Source organism: Anomaloglossus baeobatrachus, chromosome 5, assembly GCF_048569485.1.
Source record: "Anomaloglossus baeobatrachus isolate aAnoBae1 chromosome 5, aAnoBae1.hap1, whole genome shotgun sequence".
NCBI classification, from domain to species: Eukaryota; Metazoa; Chordata; class Amphibia; order Anura; family Aromobatidae; genus Anomaloglossus; species Anomaloglossus baeobatrachus.
Genome location: NC_134357.1, coordinates 335,440,397 through 335,462,924, shown reverse-complemented (window position 1 = coordinate 335,462,924; position 22,528 = coordinate 335,440,397). Strand labels below are relative to the sequence as shown.

General features: G+C 48.7%; 1 long non-coding RNA gene across 2 annotated transcripts in view; it reads left to right on the top strand.

The window, feature by feature from the left end:
* The window catches only part of LOC142311427 (uncharacterized), a 225,553-nt gene that overhangs the window by 141,832 nt on the left and 61,193 nt on the right, over window positions 1-22,528 (top strand). The window contains exon 3 of one of the 2 annotated variants that reach the window (XR_012754266.1): window positions 5,453-5,567. The exons of the other annotated variant lie outside the window; for it this stretch is intronic. This is a non-coding gene — a long non-coding RNA (uncharacterized LOC142311427). Of the gene's footprint in view, window positions 1-5,452; window positions 5,568-22,528 lie in introns of those variants that run through there. 2 annotated transcript variants of the gene reach the window in all.

Sequence of the window (22,528 nt, the reverse complement as noted above, 5' to 3'; positions counted from 1 at the left end):
AACCCCCCAAACCAACCACCCATTTCACTCACGGGCGAGGAGCGCCACTCGAGTCCCCGGATCCGGCCCACCGCTTGAGCCACCGAGCAGCTGCGCAGCAGCGCCGGACCCGAGCGTTAGCGAGCGCAGCGCAGTGGCGTCCTCCCCGCCCGCGACACTTGCGCTGACACATGGCTCTTTCCCTCAGCACCCAGCTTTCCCATGCTCTGATATCCTTTTTTCCCTCAGTACCCAGCTTTCCATGTTCTGATATCTATCTTGTCTACAGCACCCAGGTTTCCAATGCTCTGCTATGCAACTTTCCCTCAGCACCGAGCTTGCCCTTGATATCAGAGCATGGGAAAGCTGGGTGGTGAGGAAAAGATGTATAGCAAAACATGGGAAAATTGAGTGCTAAGAGAAAGATGTATAGCAGAGCATGGGTGGGTGACCCAGCACTCAGCATCAGCTGGGTGCTGAGGACAAGATAGATATCAGAATATATGAAATCTGGGTTCTGAGGGATATCAGAGCATGGGAAAGCTGGGTGCTGAGGGAAAGAGCCTCTTTCCCTCAGCACCCAGCTTTCTCATCCCATGCTTGTATCTTTGTCCCCCATCCTGGTATATAGCCTTATCCATCTTTTTTTTCTGTACATTATATTTGTGCTATAAATAACATTATAGATTTATTCATTTACAAGTGAAAAGGTTTTGGTACCGTGTTAGCCAGTTGAAAAGTTATTGAATGTTCTCTAATTTTGTTCCTCTCACTGAGAACATTCAATAGATTTATTCATGTTGCATCTAAAAATGGTAGTTGTTTTTTTAATGGTACATGAGTTTTGGTATTTTTAAAAGGGTTTTTTGGCCCTTTTAGTAATAATTCTGCTTTTTTAGTATCTGAATTTTAAAAATGCCACACATGTACACATTCACACAAATGCAGGCATATACACTAGATTTCTCTTTATATACTGTATATGTCTGCATTTTGTACACACTGTACAAACAAATAAATAAGAAAGTTGGATGTCTGACAGCAAATCATGAAGATGAGGAGACCCGGCCACCATCACAGAACAGCGGTGAGGCATATCAGTTACAGGGCTGTGGGGGAGGAGGCAGGAGAGTGCAGCTGTGGGGGAGGGGGCAGGACAGTGCAGCTGTGGGGGAGGGGGCAGGACAGTGCAGGTGTGGGGAAGGGGGCAGAAGAGTGCAGCTATGAGAGGCAAATAGGAGGATAGTGTGACGCCCCTGGACTACTCATTCCTCACAGGGTACTGCACGCACTTTCTCTCCCTGTGCAGGATTCAACCCCCCATGGTTCTGGGTCTCTATCCTGCAGTACTGCCTTCACCAGCAAATAAAATCCTAGATACACCTTGCACCACACCCTGTCAGGCACACCAGTGGTCGGCTTAAACTGGAATAGGGCCACCCACCTAGGGGTCAGGCAGGGAGGTGGTAGGTGTCAGTTCAGTTGAGTGGGAACCCTCGAGCTGTGAGGAGCTCTGAGAAAGCTGGGAGTTGTAGCTCCCAGGGGAGAAGCAGACTAGGTCGCAGACGGTGGTGTGGACCTAGTGGAGTTGGACCCCCGGTCGCAGGGGATTGAGACTAGGTGCCTGGGACTTGTCTTGGAGGACGGTCAGCAGGCTGGGCCTAATCTCACTGGTCTGGGATCGAAGGCACCACGGGGTACATGGACCCTAGGTCGGGAAGAAGCTACAGGCGATTCGGCAATTAACTTGCGGAGGACAGGGCCTTTATGGACTTTTCCCACGAAGCTCAGAGATCGGGGGCACTAGCGCAACGAGGGGGATAGGGCTTTCCAAACAAGCAGCCCACTGAAATCCCAAGCGTGAGCTCCTGAGAGCAAGCTCTTCTACTTAGCCACAGTGGGGAATGGGGCCCGGAAAGCTCCAAGCTGACAGGCCACAAAGGACACTTTAAAACTAATGTGCCAGGAGGCAGGTCACGGACCACCAGGCAGTGCTGCAGGGGACGGGACCCGGACGAGCTCCCCCTAGACATCAGCGGCACCCAGAGACTTGGTTTACCACGTTGTCAGCGTCTGCTTTATTGCTGAGTGAGTACCTGATTAACCCCTGCAACCAGCGAGCCTGCGCTCCTCCCTGCACCTCATCATACCATCCAAAGTCCCGGGGCCTTCCCCTACCTGTGGAGGGTAATGACACCTATCTGCCCCACTCCATTACCCGGGTACTCCCTACGGCAGCGGCGGTACTCCCAATTACCGTATACCACGGGTGGCGTCACAAACAATATCTCCCCTGTAAATACCCCCTTTTCCATTTGAGTGTGGCCCCTAGCCCCCGGGTCTGGAGACCTTCGAGCCACGAGTAATCCCCCTCACGGATCCGAGCGGTTCAACCGCTTCAGGGGCGGCACAATAGAAGAGGGCAGTGGGGCTGGAGTCATCATTCAGGGAGCTCTAGTACTCGCTTCAGGTCGCATTGTGTTCTTCTGGAGTCTCCTGCTACTGCCGACTACAGAGCACTGGAAGTGCTGGAGAGAAGGATACAAACTCCTCAGAAGTCTCTCATTTCTGCAGCACTCCCTGCACAGGCCTGAGACTCCACAGCAGCTCTGTGCCGGTAAGGCTACTTTCACACATCAGGTACAATCCGGAAAAAAACGGGTTAAACGGATCCGGTACCGCATCCGTTTTATCCCCATAGATTTGCATTGTTACCGGATTGTACCTGATGGCTTTGTGTTGCATCCGTTTTTTTTCGGATGCGGCAAAATTAATTAAAGCGGCGGCCGGAGGCAACGTGTCTTGCAACGTTTTTTTGTCCGGCAAAAAAACGCATCGCGCCGGATCCGGCACGATACGGCGTGTTTTACAATGAAAGCCTATGGACGCCGGATCCGGCGCAATGCGGTAAAAAATGGATGCGGCTGCCGGATCCGTTTTTGTAAACTGCGCATTCACCAAATTAATTAAAAAAACTGATCCATCAAAAAAAACGGACAAAACGGATGTAAAACGGATCCGGTTTTTTACGCATCCGGCATAACGGATCCGTTAAAAACCGGATCCGGGGGGGCGTGGCTTGCTGATGGCCGAGTGAGCTGCACTTGCTGGGAGCTCTGTCCTGAACTTCCCCCATTAGCTTCCATTAGAGCACATTAACATCTCCCTGCTTATGGGCAGATCCAGGAAAGTCACCCGACACCGAGGTGAGATAAAGGAGACAGTGAGCAGCATGGATCGTTTCCTCAGCCAGAGCACCTCAGCAGCCGTCAGGAACACTAGATCAATGATGGCGTCTGCCTCCCTCATGGAAAACTCACAGCCCCGGGAAAGTCAAACACAGACACAGCAGGAGCTGGGGAAATCACAGCAGGACTTCTCCAGCGAGGAGGACAATGAGGGAGATCTGCCTAATCTACATGAGATAAGTAAATCTATCAAGGCTTTGCCTACAAAAAAAGATTTGGACAGATTTGCTAGCAGGCTTGAGAATACTTATAAGAAAGAGCTGCAGGCACTGAAATCTGAATTCACATACAGGGTAGAGGAAGTGGAGAAGTCCCAGGAAGCCATCACTGCTGAGTTGTCCCTACAAAGGAAAATATTACTTAGCCACTCAGCAAAGATTGATGAGCTCACTTCAGGGCAAGAGGACTTAGAGAACCGCAATCGGCGAAATAATGTCCGTATCCGTGGCATCCCTGAAAGTATTGGCACGCCTGAACTGGAGGCCATGGCACAGAAGCTCTTTGCTCAAATTCTGGGAGAACAAAGCTCTGGGCCGATTGAGTTAGACCGCATACATAGGGCCCTGGGTCCCAAATCCCCCCCAGATTCACGTCCAAGGGACATAATATGTAGAGTCCACTTTTATAAGGTAAAGGACTCCATCATGTCCGCGGTGCGGCAGGCAGGATCCATCAACTACCAGGGGTCCCAGGTCCAGATATTACCGGATCTGGCTAGACGCACTCTGCAGCTGCGAAGAGCATTAAAACCCCTGCTCCAACACCTCCAGGACAGAAACATTCCATATAGATGGGGTTTCCCCTTCCAGCTGACAGCGCATAAGGATGGGAAATCAGCAATCTTTCGCAAACTCGGAGATCTGGCTAAGTTCTTGGGGACTTTCGAGCTTCCTATGGTAGCACTGCCGGATTGGCCCTCAGGCCCCCAACTCCCTGTGGAACCCCCAGTATGGCAGCCAGTCCGTCGCCATGGGAGACAAAGAGGTCCTGACAAGAGCAATCCGACAGGGTAGCGGTCCTGTGTAGCATCCCTGTTTCCTACTGGGGATAACCTTCATGGGCCCTTCCGGCATGATAGCCAATTATCCCTGGAGCCACAGGGGAGGGCCTTACCATGAAACTGCATCAAAGGCATCGTTGCAAGTTACTGTGATTTGTTGAAAGTCTTTCTCCTGTCACCTAATATTGCTTCTTTCCAGACTAGCATTGTGTTATTTCACAGGTGTTATCAGAGGTTCTGACATTGGGTCAAGTACTACTTAAACCTCATAGGAGGAAGCAGTAAACTGTTTGTGTTATACATCCACTTGGACCCTCCACCTGGTGGACCTGGTTTGGAGTGTCTTCCCCTAGCCTTTACTGACTGGACCCTGTGGGGCTGGACTGTCTAGAGGCGAAGATTTGGGCCTTTTGAGAAATAAGCCCGGGAGACCCATGTGATTTTCTTGTTTTTTACAATTACTAGAATCTTGTCCCTGATCTGAACACTTTGCTTACCTACCGGGAATGCTGATTGGGGTCAATGCCTAGAATAATAGCCTGTTATGATGTTTACTTTTCTTTAGATGATAAAGTTTTAGCGGGAGCATATAGTTAGTGCGCTTTATAATGATATATCATATTGTATTAGAGGCGGGGAGTAAGGAACGGACTCGCTGCCGTTCTTGGCTTCCTCTAACCCCCCTTAGTGCAAATGGCAATCCATTGCCATGGAAATTTTGCACCACTTAATACTAGGGTTCCTTACCCACCTTTTAGGTCCTTTGACCTAAACCTTGCTATTTCTTTTCTCTGTCTTTCTTTCTTCTCTATCCTTCCCTTTCACCTGACTGGACCAGCCCCCAGATACCACATCATGCTTCCAGCTGACCTGCATTATGGATAGTGTCAAGTTTTGCTCCTTCAACGTTAAAGGTTTGAATGTCCCTGAAAAAAGAAAACAGATAGCATATTCCTGTCATAAGCAACGGGTGGCCATCTTGATGCTTCAGGAAACTCACTTTAGGTCAGATGCAATTCCTAAGTGTTCCTCGGCTTACTACCCGATTTGGCACCATAGCTCGAATCCTGATGCTAAGTCTAAGGGGGTTTCCATGGCATTTCATAGGTCCTTCATACCAGAGGTGTTAGACTCCTGTATCGACCCCAAGGGAAGATATATTTTCTTAAAGCTTTCTTGGAAAACCAATATCTTTGTTATTGCTAACATGTACTTTCCTAACCAGGGGCAGGACAGATTCTGTGCAGACGGGAGGAAAATTCTGGAAGATTTTGCGGACTCCTCTCCGGTGATATTAGGAGGCGATTTTAATCTACCAATGAACCCGGCCCTCGATGTGTCCTCGGGTAAGTCGTCCTATCCGGCCTCAGTCATACAAAGGGTCAAAAAGCACATGCATGGTCTGAGATTGGTGGACATATGGAGGATTCTTCATCCGGACACCAAAGATTACAGCTTCTATTCCTCGGTCCATTCTGTCTATAGCAGAATTGACTCCTTCCACATTTCTCATGCCCTCCTAGACATGACAGTAGAAGCGACCATAGGCAATATAATATGGTCAGACCACGCTCCCATTTACTTATCGATTCAGTTAGGGCCTCGTGTCAAATCAAATTTCACCTGGCGACTGAATGAAAACCTATTACAGGATCAGTTATGCAAAGCGGACCTTACCCAGTCAATTCATAACTTTACTAGAGATCATGAATGTGATACCACTTCTCCTGCAATCCAGTGGGAATCACTGAAATGTGTATTAAGGGGCATTTTGATCTCACATGGTACCCGCCTGAAAAAAGAAAGAGCCATTGAAATAACGCAGTTATCTAACCAGATTGCCTCACTAGAAAGCAAACACAAACGGGACTCATCTCCTACAACCTACGCACAACTCTCTACAACCAGACATAAATTACTAGAGGTATTAGACCAGAAATCCAGGGGCTTAAGAGAACGTCTCAAAAGCCGCTTTTATCAACTGGGAAATAGAAGTGGGAAGCTTCTTGCAAGGGCCCTCCATCCCCGCTCCATGAATACTTACATCCCTTTCATAAAAGACCCAGGAAGTGATGGTCATTTGCATAGCAACCAGGACATTTTAGCAGGCTTCCGCACATACTACAAGGCGCTTTATGATATTAGGGGACAATCGGGACACATAGCGACATATGGGACTCAAGATGATGTTAAAGCTTACCTGAAATCCCATAATCTCCCTTCCATCTCAAATGATACCTTACTGGAGCTGGAAGAGGACTTCTCCCTGGAGGAGGTCAATGCGGTAGTCTCAGATTTGAAGTCAGGGAGAAGCCCAGGTCCAGACGGGTTCTCAGCGGGTTTCTATAAACAATTTTCAGAACTTCTAAATCCTCTGTTCCTATCGGTCTGTAGATATATATCTGCAGGGGGTGTGTTCCCTCCCCAGGCGTTGATGGCCCACATCACAGTTATACCAAAACCAGGGAAGGACGCATCTCTTTGCTGCAACTATAGACCGATCTCGCTCATAAATCTAGATATCAAGCTTTATTCTAAAATGATATCAAATAGGTTACGAGACCTTCTTCCCAGACTGGTAAATCCAGACCAGGTGGGTTTCGTGCTCAGAAGAGAAGCCAGGGACAACACCCTGAGGACCATCTCCCTGATTGACGGCGCAAGACGTCACAGGATCCCCATGTGCATCCTGTCGGTAGATGCAGAGAAGGCGTTTGACAGGGTGCACTGGGGTTTCATGTTTCAGGTCCTTAAAAACATAGGGTTGGGAGAGCACATGATGAACAGAGTTACAGCACTCTACTCTTCGCCCACAGCACAAATCAAAATAAATGGCTCCCTCTCAGATTCCTTTACAATATGTAATGGAACAAGACAAGGGTGCCCCCTTTCCCCATTATTATATATTCTGACCATGGAACATCTGGCGGTGGCATTGAGGAGCAATATATCAATTAAAGGGGTTACATTTCACAAACAGGACCATAAATTAGCTTTATTCGCAGATGATCTGCTCCTCTCCACTCATTAGTCTACCCAACATAATGGCTGAATTGCGGAGGTTCGGATCTCTGAGTAATTTTAAAATAAATACTCATAAATCCGAAATACTGAATATATCTCTTCCTCCAATGCTGGTGACTCAGCTCAAAGCCTCTCTCCCCTTCAAATGGCAGGTGGATTCATTGACATACCTAGGAATTAAACTGACGGCAGATCCCCTTGACCTCTTTAAATCAAATCACCGCCACATTTCCAGGAAGTTAGAATTAGACCTCAATAACTGGAACAAACTCCAGCTTTCATGGTTTGGGAGGATAAATGCGATCAAAATGGACCTGTTACCGAAGCTGCTTTATTACTTCCAAACCATCCCCTTAGTATTGCCGGCCTCTTTTTTCTCACGTCTGAAATCTAGCATAACCAAATTTGTCTGGGCACATAAACGCCCACGTATTTCCCACAAAATATTGAGTAGATCAAGGGATATGGGAGGAACTGGACTCCCTAATCTCCTTTTGTATAGCTACGCCTCTTTAGGGACGTGCGTTCTGGATCTATTTAACTCAGGTGAAACGAAAAGATGGGTGGAAGCCGAAAGCGCGCAATCTGATGTTGATCCGAAGGTAGTTATTTGGACCAGAGCACCACCCAGCTCCAGCTCTATCACAGTACCCTTTGTCACAAAGCAATTGCGGAATTTTATGTCCCGAGGTAATAAATATCTTGACTTGTCCTCCATTCCAGGCCCATTGACACCGGTCCATAGTAATTCAGATTTTCAGGCGGGTTTCCATAGATCAACATTCCTCCATAAAAGGAAGAGTGACCATCCTATTATTCGTGACTTTATCTCAGACACAGGTATTACACCCCTAGATAATTACTCTTCAGATATCACCAAATCTCAAGATATGTGGTTCTTCTTCGAACAGCTGAAAAGTTTTATAGTGTCTATGGCTAGGAGGGTAGACATCTATAGGGCACTCACACCCTTTGAGGCCCTTTGCCTAGCGAAGGATCCTCCAGGCCATACCATTTCGACCTTGTATGACTTGTTTCTCAGATGCGGAGGTGCGAGGGACGGCTTGCCTGGGTACTTTGGGAAATGGGAGAGAGAGTGGGGGAGGTCATTCTCAGCTGAGGAGCGGACCAAAATCCTTCTCTTTATTGGTAAAACTTCGCTGAATGTGATATCACAGGAGAGGTGCTACAAGATCCTATCTAGGTGGTATAGGTGTCCTGTGAGTATCCATGCTGCCTTTCCATCAGCCTCTGATGTGTGCTGGAGATGCCAAAAGGAGAGGGGAACCCTCACTCATATCTGGTGGTCATGTCCCCCAGTGAGATCATTCTGGGAGAGCATTTTCCAGTTACTCAATAAACTCTCCTTGAGGCAGATCCGGCCCACAAAAGAGTTAGCTCTCCTGTCCCTCGGGAATGTTTCTGCTTCAGGGTTTAGGAAAGGTTTATTAAGACATTTTTTAACAGCTGCCAGAAACCTAATTCCAAGATATTGGAAGCAAACTAGAATCCCATCACGGGATGAATTCATAGCAGAGTGCAACGAGATCTTCAGGATGGAGACCTTGATAGGTCAGACACTCGGCAACAAGGACAAAGTTGATGCTACGTGGGCCCCGTGGATCATGTTCAGGGACTCACCGGATATGGGTCTATGGATTCACGGGGGGGGCAGGTATGTAGGTAATTTTCCATTCTCTTATTTCTGTACCTATAAGGTTAGCCTTGAAAATGTGGTTTTGATGTAGGAGAGCGCGTCCACTCGGGTGGGAACTCTTTGTACCCTTCCCCTTTCATCTTACTTTCCCACGTTTCTGTTGTCTTTACTGTCTCTAAATTCTTCTTCCACCTCCTCTTCTTTAGCTCTTTTTTTTCAACTTGTTCTTCCTATTTCAAACACATACGAATTGTACTTGTTATTTTTGGTCGCCAGTGGCGCAGGTGTAGTCAAAGAACTGTTGTGTTTTTAGCAGCTAGCTTGGATATATACCCTCAGCCTGCGCGCTGTGCAATTGTTTGATTATCTTCTTCTATTCTAATAAACTTTGATTTGAACAAAAAACCGGATCCGGTGGATACGGTTTTACATTTTTTTGCCGGATCCTTTGGATCAGGAAAAAAAAGGATTGTGCTTGAATGCAGAAAACTGATGTGTGAAAGTAGCCTTAGCGGGGCTTACTCCTGTGAGGCTCCAGAGCAGTGAGAGCGGGGATGGCTGTGCTCAGCATTTCTCCCCTCTTCTGATGGATGGAACATGCAGCATATGTGCTGGATGCTGGAGGAGAGACTGTCAGGGGCCCAGTTGGAGGGATCTATCGCCCAGCAGATGCTCAAAGCCAGCAGCCGTGTGATCACTGTGCCCATAATACCGCCCACCTCTTAGCATCGGCTTCAGTGGAAAGAGGTGGGTGGGATTATGGGAGTGGAGAGCAGGGAATAAAGCAATTGCTTAAGTAGCCGAGACATGTGTGAGCTCCAGTATCGCTGCTGAGTCCTGTGACTCCTGTATGGCGACCCCTGCGACCACGATTGTTCCGTCCTGATTGGTAGAGTGCAGAGAGCTCCTAGCCCACGCTGTGCCGAAAATACATCTGTGCCGCCCCTACGCCTGTAGCAGCCGGGCTGCTCGGATCCAGACCTGCTGTGTAGCTCGAGGGATCCTCCGAACCCGGGGGTCACGCGGACACGCCAAATGAAAAGGGGGACGTAGTTGTACGGGCTTGGTCGTATTCAGTTTGTGACGCCACCCACGGTGTGTGGTGAAGTGGGACACCACCGCTGCTGTTGTGGGACACCCGGGGAAAATGTAGTGGCAGCTGGATGTTAACCCCTCCGTGGGTAGGGATGGTTGCCCCGGGACCCAATGTCTCTGTTCAGGGTATGGCTATAGCAAGGGATTGCGCACCCGGACGTACCAGGGGATGTTTGGTTACTCACAATTAAATGAATCACACGAGTCTTTTGGTAAACCAAGGTGCTGGTGGCCGGCCGCCGCGGCCGGTTGTTCTCTGTTCCCCCATCCGGGCTGGTGGTCGCCGTCTTTTCCTCTGCACTACTTCTGTTGTTTGTTTAGACTTCCCGGTATGGAACACGGGAGTCCGCTCCCGGCTTTTTGTGTACCTGAGGAGCCGTGCCCGCTGACGCTGACCCATGGGATCTATGGGCCCTGGCGGTTGTCCTATCCCTCTCTGTGGGTGGTTGTCTGCTTTTGGGACTTTGGTTGGGATAGGACCTATAATCCTGCCCTCGATTGGTTGATTAGCTAGGCTGTTGGTTCCGGTCCTGGCTTCAGGGTTCGAGTACTCCCTCTGTGCTGCCGTCTTCCCGTCGCCTGCCGACGGAGACCACCGTCCGGCACCTAGCCAAGGTACCAGGGCTCCAACCCTGGCACCGCTCAACTTGAACTTCTCCTCCGCTGGAGCTACACCTAGCCCCAGCCTCTACTACAGACTTCAACTAATCTGATTTGATCTGATATCCCTGTTTTTCCGCCCCAGGCTGTCTAGACCCCTAGGTGGGCGTTCCCTAACTGCCTGGTCCCGCCCACTGGTGTGCCTGTCTTGCCCTGAGGGGGGTGACTAGGGTTTCAGGTCGGCTGTATGTAACCCTGTGAGGGAAGGTGTTATGCAGGGGCCTAATGTGTGACTACCTGGTTTTGCCAGGGCGTCACACATCTACTATAGTAAAGTTGTGCATAACAGGAGAAAAAAGGAGATCAGGCCACAATGTACATATAAAAAATATTAATTTTATTAGATAAAAACCGCATAGGTCAATAAGTACAAAAATCACACGTAATGGGAACAAGTCAAGCAAAAAAATGTGGGAATGTGGGGAAGATGGAGGAAAAGTGTGGGCAAAGTAATGCCACACAACCTGCCCAAGTACAACACAATTAATTGTATATGAGGCCGTCACATTACAATGTTATGCGGCTAGGTGCCCCCGTGACAAGGTGACAGCCCCACGGAGAGAAGACATACATGCACCAACGTATTATATATCAATATCAAGTTTGAAGGCAAGTGTCAAAATATCCCCTCTCCATGAAGGTACACCATGGCAAGGATAGCACCACGCCACGTGACCACCCAGGCTGGGATCACAAGAGAAAACCGTGTCTCAGCATAAGTATGTACGATAAGTAAATCCCAGCATGGGTGGCCCAGCGTGCAGAAAGGCAGGGCAAGTGGACGATACCTGTGTGGTGTAGCAGGGCAGGTTGTAGAGGCAGGAAGCCTCCTTGACAGCTGTTTCGCCTATGGCTTTATCAAAAGGAGGTGTGGATACTCCATGTCTGCACTGTTTTTATTTTGGGGCCAGCAACTGTTTGCAATCAACCAGACTGCGATGTGTGCACTGCGCGTGCGCCGGCGCCGGAGTACGGAGGGCGGCAGGGAACAACAGCCCGCTGTGTACGGCGCACGCGCGGGACCACAGGACGCGTCACTATGGTACCCGGGCGCGCGCACCAGTCAGGCTCGTCCCCAGCAGCCGCCCGCAGTCAGAACGCCGGAGGACGCGCTACATCACAGTCCTGTGACCGCAGAACACATATGCTGGTAATAACACAATATATAGATATTACGCGGGAATTACAGTTTGCAAAACCACGGAAAACACAATAAGGCCAGTGTATAGTAGGAAGTATTCTTGTCCTATGAAAGGAAGGATAAAAAGGACCTAAAAGAGACAAAAATAAAAAGGAAATAATATGAGTGACAGATAAGAGCAAACACGATTAAAAATAAGGGAGCCCACCTTGCACCACTTCTAAAAATTATATATATATCCTGTGTCACACTTTGTGTGGCACAGGGGACCCGAAAAAACAGATCATTTACTAGAACAGCAGAAAGTGAAAAATGACAACTCCACTCTGCAGTCTATCCAAAGAAACATGCAAAAATAGACATGAGAAAGAGAAGTGTCATAAGAATGGAGCATAGCTGACCACTTCATTTAAACCAAAGGGCACGAGGGTGTTCAGGGAGACAATCCACCTCGACTCCCGCTGAGCGAGAATCTTACGTAGATTGCCGCCCCGAACACCCCCATGGATGACATAAATGCCCCTAATCTGTAGGGACTTGGGGCTACAGTTATGGACAGCTCTAAAATGACGTGGCAATGTTTTCAGCAGAGTAGTATCCTCCACCGAGGCAGCGGCAAGGATGTCTCTCACGTGCTCCCTGACCCTAATGCGGAGCTCACGGGACGTGAGCCCAACATAGATCAGGGAGCACGAGCATGTGGCGTAGTAAACCACGTGTGTGGTACTGCATGTGATATAATCCTTAATGGAGAACACCTTTTTGCCATCCGAAGAGGAAAAAGTGGGTGCCCTGATGATGTTACCACATGCGGCACAATGGCCGCATGGGAAGCAGCCCCGGAGGGGACCCCTAGACCCAAAAGGATTTTGTCTGGGGGGAATGTAATGGCTCCTGACGAGAAGATCCCCCAGGTTCTTCGCCCGTCTAGCCGTCATGAGGGGTCTCCTAGGAAGCACTTCGGCCAAGGTGGGCTCGGTAAACAAAACCGGCCAGTGCCTCTCAAGGATTCCCCTCATCGTGTCCCATTCATGATTAAATGTCCCAATAAACCGGATCTCACTGTCCATGGCTGGCCGGCGTTGTTTGTATTGGAGGAGATGTTCTCTGGGGGTATTTTTTGCACGTAGATAGCCTTTTTTAATGCATCTATTGCTATACCCCCTCGCTCTAAACCTGCACCGGAGATCGGACGACTGGGTTTCGAAGGTGGATTGAGTAGAGCAGATCCGCTTCATCCTCAAAAACTGTCCGGTCGGGATGGCGCGTATGGTTGACATGGTATGACCCGAGGATGCGTGTAAGAGGGCATTCACCGACGTGTCCTTGCGGAAGACGTCGGTTTGAATGCCCCCCAACGCATCCACATAGATATTAATATCCAGAAAATCTAACTGTGTTTTACTGGATCTATATGTTAATTTGATGTTGAGAGAATTCGAATTGAGGTCATCCATGAACTGGTTGAGCTGCCCGACAGTGCCCTGCCCTGCCAAATAATAAAAACATCATCAATGTAGCGGAGCCAGCACTGCACATGGGAGCCCCCCACAGCGCCACCGCCAAGACATCTGACATTCCTTCCAAACCATTCGGAGGAAACAACAATAGGGGTAAATTGCAGGTATTAAATTTATCTACACATGTCCTGTCTTATGATGAGCTTGATGTGCTCTCCAGGGGGCTCAATTTTTGTCCGACCAATTCCTTTGATCTTTTTGTAGCGTTGAAAGATACGAATTTATTTGCCCGGAAATTACTTCTCAAGAAGTTATATTCACGGAGGCAGCAACATAATGATTTGAGCGAGACCGAGAGAGGCGCCCTTCAAGATCTCCTGGATCTTCTTGAGGAACAAAACTCCAAACCAGGTGGGTCTCCTGATTTCTTACGGCCTAGATCCACACGTTTCCCCCCCATGTCTCTTTGTCCGGCCATTGATATTTTCCTTAGGTTGGTGACCGAGGACCTCAAAAAAGTATCCACTAAACGCAGGTATGATAACTTGACCCATCGGCAGAGGTTGGCGGTCACCTCCCTACAGAGTTACGATGACATCGTAATCAAGGCGGCAGACAAGGGGGGGAACATAGTGGTCTGGCCAGTAGATAAATACGAAAAAGAGGCATACAAACAATTGAGGGATAAAACAACTTATACACGGTTGAGTTATAATCCCACCACTTCTTTTTCCACTCTTTTAAGGAAAATTTTGACACAGGCTCACCAAAAAGGCATTATTGACGAGAAGATGCTCCAGGGTCTGCTCACTAGCTGTCCACGTGTCCCTACCTTTTATCTATTACCCAAAATCCATAAAGATGCCCTCAACCCCCCGGGGCGTCCGATTGTGTCCGGCATAGGAGGGTTATGTGAACCTATTTGTAAATTCATTGACTTTTATTTAAAACCTTTAGTCGAAAACTTACCCTCCTATGTCAAGGATACTACGGACGTCCTGAGGCGTCTTGATGGCATCTTTATGGATTCAGATATGATCATGGTTTGTGCCGACGTGGAGTCGCTCTACACCTGCATCGGACATGAGGACGGTCTGGAGGCGGTCCGCTTCTACCTCTCAACCTCCGGTCTCGATGGCGCCTTGGCTGCTCTGGTTTTGGAGCTGCTCGACTTTGCCCTGACACACAATTATTTTGTCTTTAAAGACCTTTTTTATCTGCAGCGGCGCGGCACTGCGATGGGGGCTTCCTGCGCGCCCGCCTTCGCCAACCTCTTTCTGGGTTTCTGGGAGAGGTTGGTGTTCGGGGACGGTGGCGCTGTGGGGGGCTCCCATGTGCAGTGCTGGCTCCGCTACATTGATGATGTTTTTATTATTTGGCAGGGCACTGTCGGGCAGCTCAACCAGTTCATGGATGACCTCAATTCGAATTCTCTCAACATCAAATTAACATATAGATCCAGTAAAACACAGTTAGATTTTCTGGATATTAATATCTATGTGGATGCGTTGGGGGGCATTCAAACCGACGTCTTCCGCAAGGACACGTCGGTGAATGCCCTCTTACACGCATCCTCGGGTCATACCATGTCAACCATACGCGCCATCCCGACCGGACAGTTTTTGAGGATGAAGCGGATCTGCTCTACTCAATCCACCTTCGAAACCCAGTCGTCCGATCTCCGGTGCAGGTTTAGAGCGAGGGGGTATAGCAATAGATGCATTAAAAAAGGCTATCTACGTGCAAAAAATACCCCCAGAGAACATCTCCTCCAATACAAACAACGCCGGCCAGCCATGGACAGTGAGATCCGGTTTATTGGGACATTTAATCATGAATGGGACACGATGAGGGGAATCCTTGAGAGGCACTGGCCGGTTTTGTTTACCGAGCCCACCTTGGCCGAAGTGCTTCCTAGGAGACCCCTCATGACGGCTAGACGGGCGAAGAACCTGGGGGATCTTCTCGTCAGGAGCCATTACATTCCCCCCAGACAAAATCCTTTTGGGTCTAGGGGTCCCCTCCGGGGCTGCTTCCCATGCGGCCATTGTGCCGCATGTGGTAACATCATCAGGGCACCCACTTTTTCCTCTTCGGATGGCAAAAAGGTGTTCTCCATTAAGGATTATATCACATGCAGTACCACACACGTGGTTTACTACGCCACATGCTCGTGCTCCCTGATCTATGTTGGGCTCACGTCCCGTGAGCTCCGCATTAGGGTCAGGGAGCACGTGAGAGACATCCTTGCCGCTGCCTCGGTGGAGGATACTACTCTGCTGAAAACATTGCCACGTCATTTTAGAGCTGTCCATAACTGTAGCCCCAAGTCCCTACAGATTAGGGGCATTGATGTCATCCATGGGGGTGTTCGGGGCGGCAATCTACGTAAGATTCTCGCTCAGCGGGAGTCGAGGTGGATTGTCTCCCTGAACACCCTCGTGCCCTTTGGTTTAAATGAAGTGGTCAGCTATGCTCCATTCTTATGACACTTCTCTTTCTCATGTCTATTTTTGCATGTTTCTTTGGATAGACTGCAGAGTGGAGTTGTCATTTTTCACTTTCTGCTGTTCTAGTAAATGATCTGTTTTTTCGGGTCCCCTGTGCCACACAAAGTGTGACACAGGATATATATATAATTTTTAGAAGTGGTGCAAGGTGGGCTCCCTTATTTTTAATCGTGTTTGCTCTTATCTGTCACTCATATTATTTCCTTTTTATTTTTGTCTCTTTTAGGTCCTTTTTATCCTTCCTTTCATAGGACAAGAATACTTCCTACTATACACTGGCCTTATTGTGTTTTCCGTGGTTTTGCAAACTGTAATTCCCGCGTAATATCTATATATTGTGTTATTACCAGCATATGTGTTCTGCGGTCACAGGACTGTGATGTAGCGCGTCCTCCGGCGTTCTGACTGCGGGCGGCTGCTGGGGACGAGCCTGACTGGTGCGCGCGCCCGGGTACCATAGTGACGCGTCCTGTGGTCCCGCGCGTGCGCCGTACACAGCGGGCTGTTGTTCCCTGCCGCCCTCCGTACTCCGGCGCCGGCGCACGCGCAGTGCACACATCGCAGTCTGGTTGATTGCAAACAGTTGCTGGCCCCAAAATAAAAACAGTGCAGACATGGAGTATCCACACCTCCTTTTGATAAAGCCATAGGCGAAACAGCTGTCAAGGAGGCTTCCTGCCTCTACAACCTGCCCTGCTACACCACACAGGTATCGTCCACTTGCCCTGCCTTTCTGCACGCTGGGCCACCCATGCTGGGATTTACTTATCGTACATACTTATGCTGAGACACGGTTTTCTCTTGTGATCCCAGCCTGGGTGGTCACGTGGCGTGGTGCTATCCTTGCCATGGTGTACCTTCATGGAGAGGGGATATTTTGACACTTGCCTTCAAACTTGATATTGATATATAATACGTTGGTGCATGTATGTCTTCTCTCCGTGGGGCTGTCACCTTGTCACGGGGGCACCTAGCCGCATAACATTGTAATGTGACGGCCTCATATACAATTAATTGTGTTGTACTTGGGCAGGTTGTGTGGCATTACTTTGCCCACACTTTTCCTCCATCTTCCCCACATTCCCACATTTTTTTGCTTGACTTGTTCCCATTACGTGTGATTTTTGTACTTATTGACCTATGCGGTTTTTATCTAATAAAATTAATATTTTTTATATGTACATTGTGGCCTGATCTCCTTTTTTCTCCTGTTATGCATGTTCTTTGGAGTAGGTTCTTACCCTAGGGGGTCCCTACTAGTGGCCTCCCCGGTGTTTATAAGTATTATGGCGAAATTGTCATATCTATAGTAAAGTTGTGGCAGCACCGGCCCCCTGCATGGTAACGATCGTCACAGGGTCTGTGGGCACTTGGGCTGCAACAAGCAGCCTCAGGGGCCGCGTGTTTGAGACCTCTGGTCTGGTGAGTATGATTGCGGGGTCTTCTGTCTTCTCTTTATATGCTTTCTATAATGAAGTCTCCTGCAGGATTGTTTACATTTTGTGGCTGCATGGACACTTCATTATTGAGCTGCGATTAGGCCTTGCAGAAAACTCCTACCAGGGCTTATTTTCGGGAAAACACTGTATACATTCTATGTATAGATTTTATGGACACGGCGATACCAAATATATTTGTTATAGTGTCAGTGCAGGCGCGCTCTGACATCTCATCCAAGGAGCCAGACATCAGTGCCCGCAGCCACTGTGCGCACTGACACTGATTGCGATCATCTGGTGTCATTGTGTGTCGCCCCAGGGCTATGGGGTGCTCGGTCCCGGGCCGTATATGTACGGGGATGCTGTGTCACGGGTGTACTGGCCGTTGCCCGCTTCCGTGACCCTGGGGGTCACTTTAAAAGAGGAAGTATATACAGGGGAGATGAAAGAGTTTGTTGTGACGCCACTTGCAGGTTGCGGTTATGGTGATGGAACCACCACTGCACAGTTTATGGCCACTGGGGCTGGTGGTGATGGCAGCCTGGATGTTGGGCCCTCCGCAAGTAGGGCTGAGCCCCAGGGGGTAGATGATGGGGTGCGGCGTGGAAAGAACGGTGACCACACGATGGGAATGCAGTGCAACTGTTGTCTTTACTTACAGCGTTGGTAATGCTGGGCGTCTGGTTCAGACCACTGGTGCCTGCAGTCCCAGTGTCGGTGTGGTAACCTGGTGGCTTCTTTCCCCTGCATCTCTCTGTAGTTTTGTGGAACCCGTGGCTTGGAGCGTCTGGGGGTCCCCTCCTGTTTGTAGTCAGGCTCTGGTCTGTACGGCGGGCAGTGTGAACCCTGTAGGGTCGGTGTTCTGTTCCGGTCCCTGGCTCTATCTTTACTGCTGCAAGCTCAATGGTTGTTGATGAATAAAAAATATTTTCTTTATTTCAAAAATAAATAAGTACAGATAGCAGCAAAAAACAAAGCACCACGCACCTTGAAAATCCTTCTTTTTATTTCCCAGTGAAACAGCAATGTGTATTATGGCAATGATAAAGGTATAGCCGAAACGCGTCTTGCCGTGTGTTTACAGCAGTAATCTTCCATCTCTGCCTGAACTGATTTGTTTTTTGCTGCTATTTGTACTTTTTATTTATTTTTGAAATAAAGAAATATTTTTAATTCACCAACAACCATTGAGCTCGCTGGATTTATCCTTCCTCTTCTATTCAATTGCTGGCAAGAGCTCCTGCCATTCAATCCGACGCAGAGCCTCCTCAAGGAATCGCAGCATACACTGGACTGTGTTTGGTAAGCTGGCTTTCTTGGTGTTTTTTTCTTATCGTTACTGCTGGTGCCACTGGATTCTTGGGTCAGTGAGGTCCTGGATGGTCCTCTCACTGTGCAGGTATTTGTCCGGCAGCTTAAAGTGTTCACCTGGCCTAGGGCCCTGTGCCCCGTCGGTGCTTTGGTTCCAGGGGTACCTCGTCGTACCTTCCCTGGCAACCACTCTCCTGCGCCACCTAGGTCACTCTCATCTGGAGACACGTCCGTCCCCTACTACTGTCACTACCGACTGACCTACTATCTCTCTCCTCCCCCCTGGGTTGTTGCTAGTGGACTGGATCGGCTTTACCTCTGGGTGGCCATCCATTGGGTCCTAAAATAGTCAGTCACCCATGATTGGGAGAGGGAAACTAAGGATGTTTCTGTGTTTTGCTGTTACTGGCACTGGTCTTCCAGGTCCCTGGGGGTAGGCCCTGCATCATTGACAGGATGCAGTACCTAGTAGTGCCCTGATGGGTTCAGTGGTGCTACAATTGTGCAGCGTTCGCTCTAGGCCTCAATCAATGTAAGGTACCGGCTTTATTATGCAAATATGAGGGCGTGACGGTGCCCCAAGGCTTAGACCACTCCATGGGTGCATGATGCTCCCTCATTTGCATACAAAATAAGTTATTTCTTAATTTAATATTAAGCCACACTTGTCTAGTATGATATAAATAGGGGCTAGGTGCCCTATATAAATGTTTAGGCAGCTTAATTGTCATTTTGATGGTGAGAGACTCTCTTTAAAGGGAATCTGGCACCAGAATTCTTGCTGCAGCATGACGTAGGGGCAAAGACCCTGATTCCTGTGATGTATCCCATACTGGCTGCTTTCTGCAGTTTGATAAAATCACAGTTTTATCTGCTGCAAATCCAACAGTTTTCTGAATGCTTATGTTTGTATCTCCCTCACCTGCACCACTGTTTGACAGGTTTCTGTGTGCACTGTGCATAGGCAGAAAGCTACCAATCAGTGGTGGAGGCGGGGTTATACAGAGCTCATGAATATGGAAGACTACATGACAGTAGGTTTACTAGTCTTCTAATGATTATCTCCAGCTGATAAAACAGTGATTTTTTTGAAACTACTGGAAGCAGCCCAGTAATAGGTGTCTCTCCTCCTACATTATGCTGCTCTCAGATTTCAGGTTCTAGATGTGCACTATGGTTTGCTTTCTTTATATTAGTGTGGCATTCTGTATGATTTTACCAGGACTCATTGACCTTGGAGACACGTGGCAGCTACTGATGATGTCCCCCCTGAGGAGACCACTGACCTGGAGAATAAAGCCTTGTTATAAGGACGGGAGGGCAAATACCTCACGACTGTTTCCAATGCCAGGTGGCTATTAAAACCAATTCCGGTAAGAGGAGGCACAGACATGTGTAAGGTGACCATACCAGATGAATTCATCAATTACTAAATGTATGGCAGGAAATTAGGACATGAACCCGACACCAAGAAATGGACAAAGTGAGCGACCATAGACCAATAGATTAGCCAGAGAAAATGAGTGCAGCAGATGAGACACATCACACTTCCCTCTGACATTGGAGATGTCCAGCAGTGCCATCAGCTCAGGACTGGCAGCAGATTTATTCCCTTACACTTTCTACTTTGCGTCTCCATTATGAAGAGTGTAATAGACATTGATATTGTAGGTAAATGATAAGGTCTTGGTTGTCCATGAATGTGGCCCCTGTGTGATCACAAATACTTAAATATACAACGTGCTGCTCCTCTTTTCCAGAAATCCTGAATTGGTTCCTCTGTACAAATGGGGTTTTCCCATCTCATTACGTGACTGTATATCACAGGAATCTGCTGTCACTGGGATTATTGGGGCCAAAGCTTGTTTTTCCTATGGATCCTGAATATCTTTGGTCCCTTTACTGTTTTTCTTTGCACAGGAGTGTATGTGTCTCTCCCACTATACAGGGAACTGCAGCCAACACAACTAGTGATGAGCGGGCACTGCCATGTTCGGGTGCTTGTAACCAGCAGTCAGATTATCGGGTGCTCGACTCGTCTACGAGTATAATGGAAGTCAATGGGGGACTCAAGCAATTTTCTGGAAAGTCTTCTAGAAAAATGATCGAGTTCCCCATTAACTTCCATTATACTCAGTGCTCGGATCAGTTCAACTCAACTGCTCATTACGAGCCCCCGAGCATGGCAGTGCTGCTCATCACTACTCACAATATCGTATGTGACATGAAATTGGGATATAGTTACTGACCCCAGTGGCGTAGCTACTGCTTTTGCCGCCCGGGGCGGTCATCAAATTTGCCGCCCCCCTCCGTTGGCCGTTGATAATCCAGAAATTTTCAAAAATTTGGAAAACCATCAAAATATTTATTTTTCATGGAACTACAATCAAAGATCTAATTGTAGACTGCTGCTATTAGTCCTAGACTTTCACCTTTTTACACACATGTAGGCCTATTATACACACACACAGCTCTGCTGCATACATACAGACACACACAGCTCTGCTGCATACAGACAAACACAACTGTACTGCATACATACAGTACAGACCCACAACTCTGCTGCATACATACAGACACACACAGCTCTGCTGCATACAGACAGACACACAACTCTACAGCATACATACAGACAGACACACACAACTCTGCTGCATACAGACACACACAACTGCATACATACAGACACACAACTCTGCAGATTACATACAGACACACACAACTCTGCAGCTGCTGCATACATGAATACATACAGACACACACAACTCTGTTGCATACATACATACAGACACACACAGCTCTGCTGCATACATACAGACACACACAGCTCTACTGCATTTATACAGACACACACAGCTCTACTGCATTTATACAGACACACACAGCTCTACTGCATACAGACAACTCTGCAGCATACAGACACACAACTGCATACAGACACACAACTGCATACAGACAGACACACAACTCTGCAGCATACATACAGACACACACAGCGCTACTGCATTTATACAGACACACAGCTCTACTGCCTACATACAGACACAAAACTCTGCAGCTGCTGCATACATATATATACATACATACATACAGGCACACACAACTCTGTAGCTGCTGCATACATGCATACATACAGGCACACACAACTCTGTAGCTGCTGCATACATGCATACATACAGACACACACAACTCTGTAGCTGCTGCATACATGCATACATACAGACACACACAACTCTGTAGCTGCTGAATACATGCATACAGACACAACTTTGCTACATACAGACAGACACACACAGCTCTACTGCATACATACATACATACACACACACACAACTCTGCTGCACATATAGACACACACGCGGCTTTTGGGGGCCCGCACACGCGGCTGCTGCAGAGCTGAGGCTGCACCAAGCACAGGGCAGATGTAGCAGAGCTGAGGCTGCACCAAGCACAGTGCAGATGTAGAAGAGCTGAGCCCACACCAGACACAGAGGAGATGTAGCAGAGCTGAGCCCGCACCAGACACAGGGCAGATGTAGCAGAGCTGAGCCTACACCAAGCACAGGGCAGATGTAGCAGAGCTGTGCCTGCACCAAGCACAGGGCAGATGTAGCAGAGCTGAGCCTGCACCAACACACGCGGCTCCTGGGGGTCCGCGCACGCAGCTCCTGAGGTGGGGAAAGCCCATGCAGCTCACTGGGGCCCATAAACCGGGTGGCTGGGAGGGAGTATACAGGTCGAGGGGGGGTAGCACTTCCCTCTCGGACACGGATGAGAGGGGGCCCACACAGCGCCGGAGGGAAGCGCTGTGCTGAGGGTTGCTGGCTGGCACTCCTTCATCTCTCTGGGACAGAGCAGGACGCCGGGTGGTAGCTCCGCCAACAGATGAAGCTCAATCCAGCAGGGCACTGTGGTCTGCGTGCCTTAAAGAGACAGCAGCCACAGTTTCCTGCTGAGGACTCCGGAACTCGGTCCGGGGGCAGCAGAACTGAAGGCGAGTGACC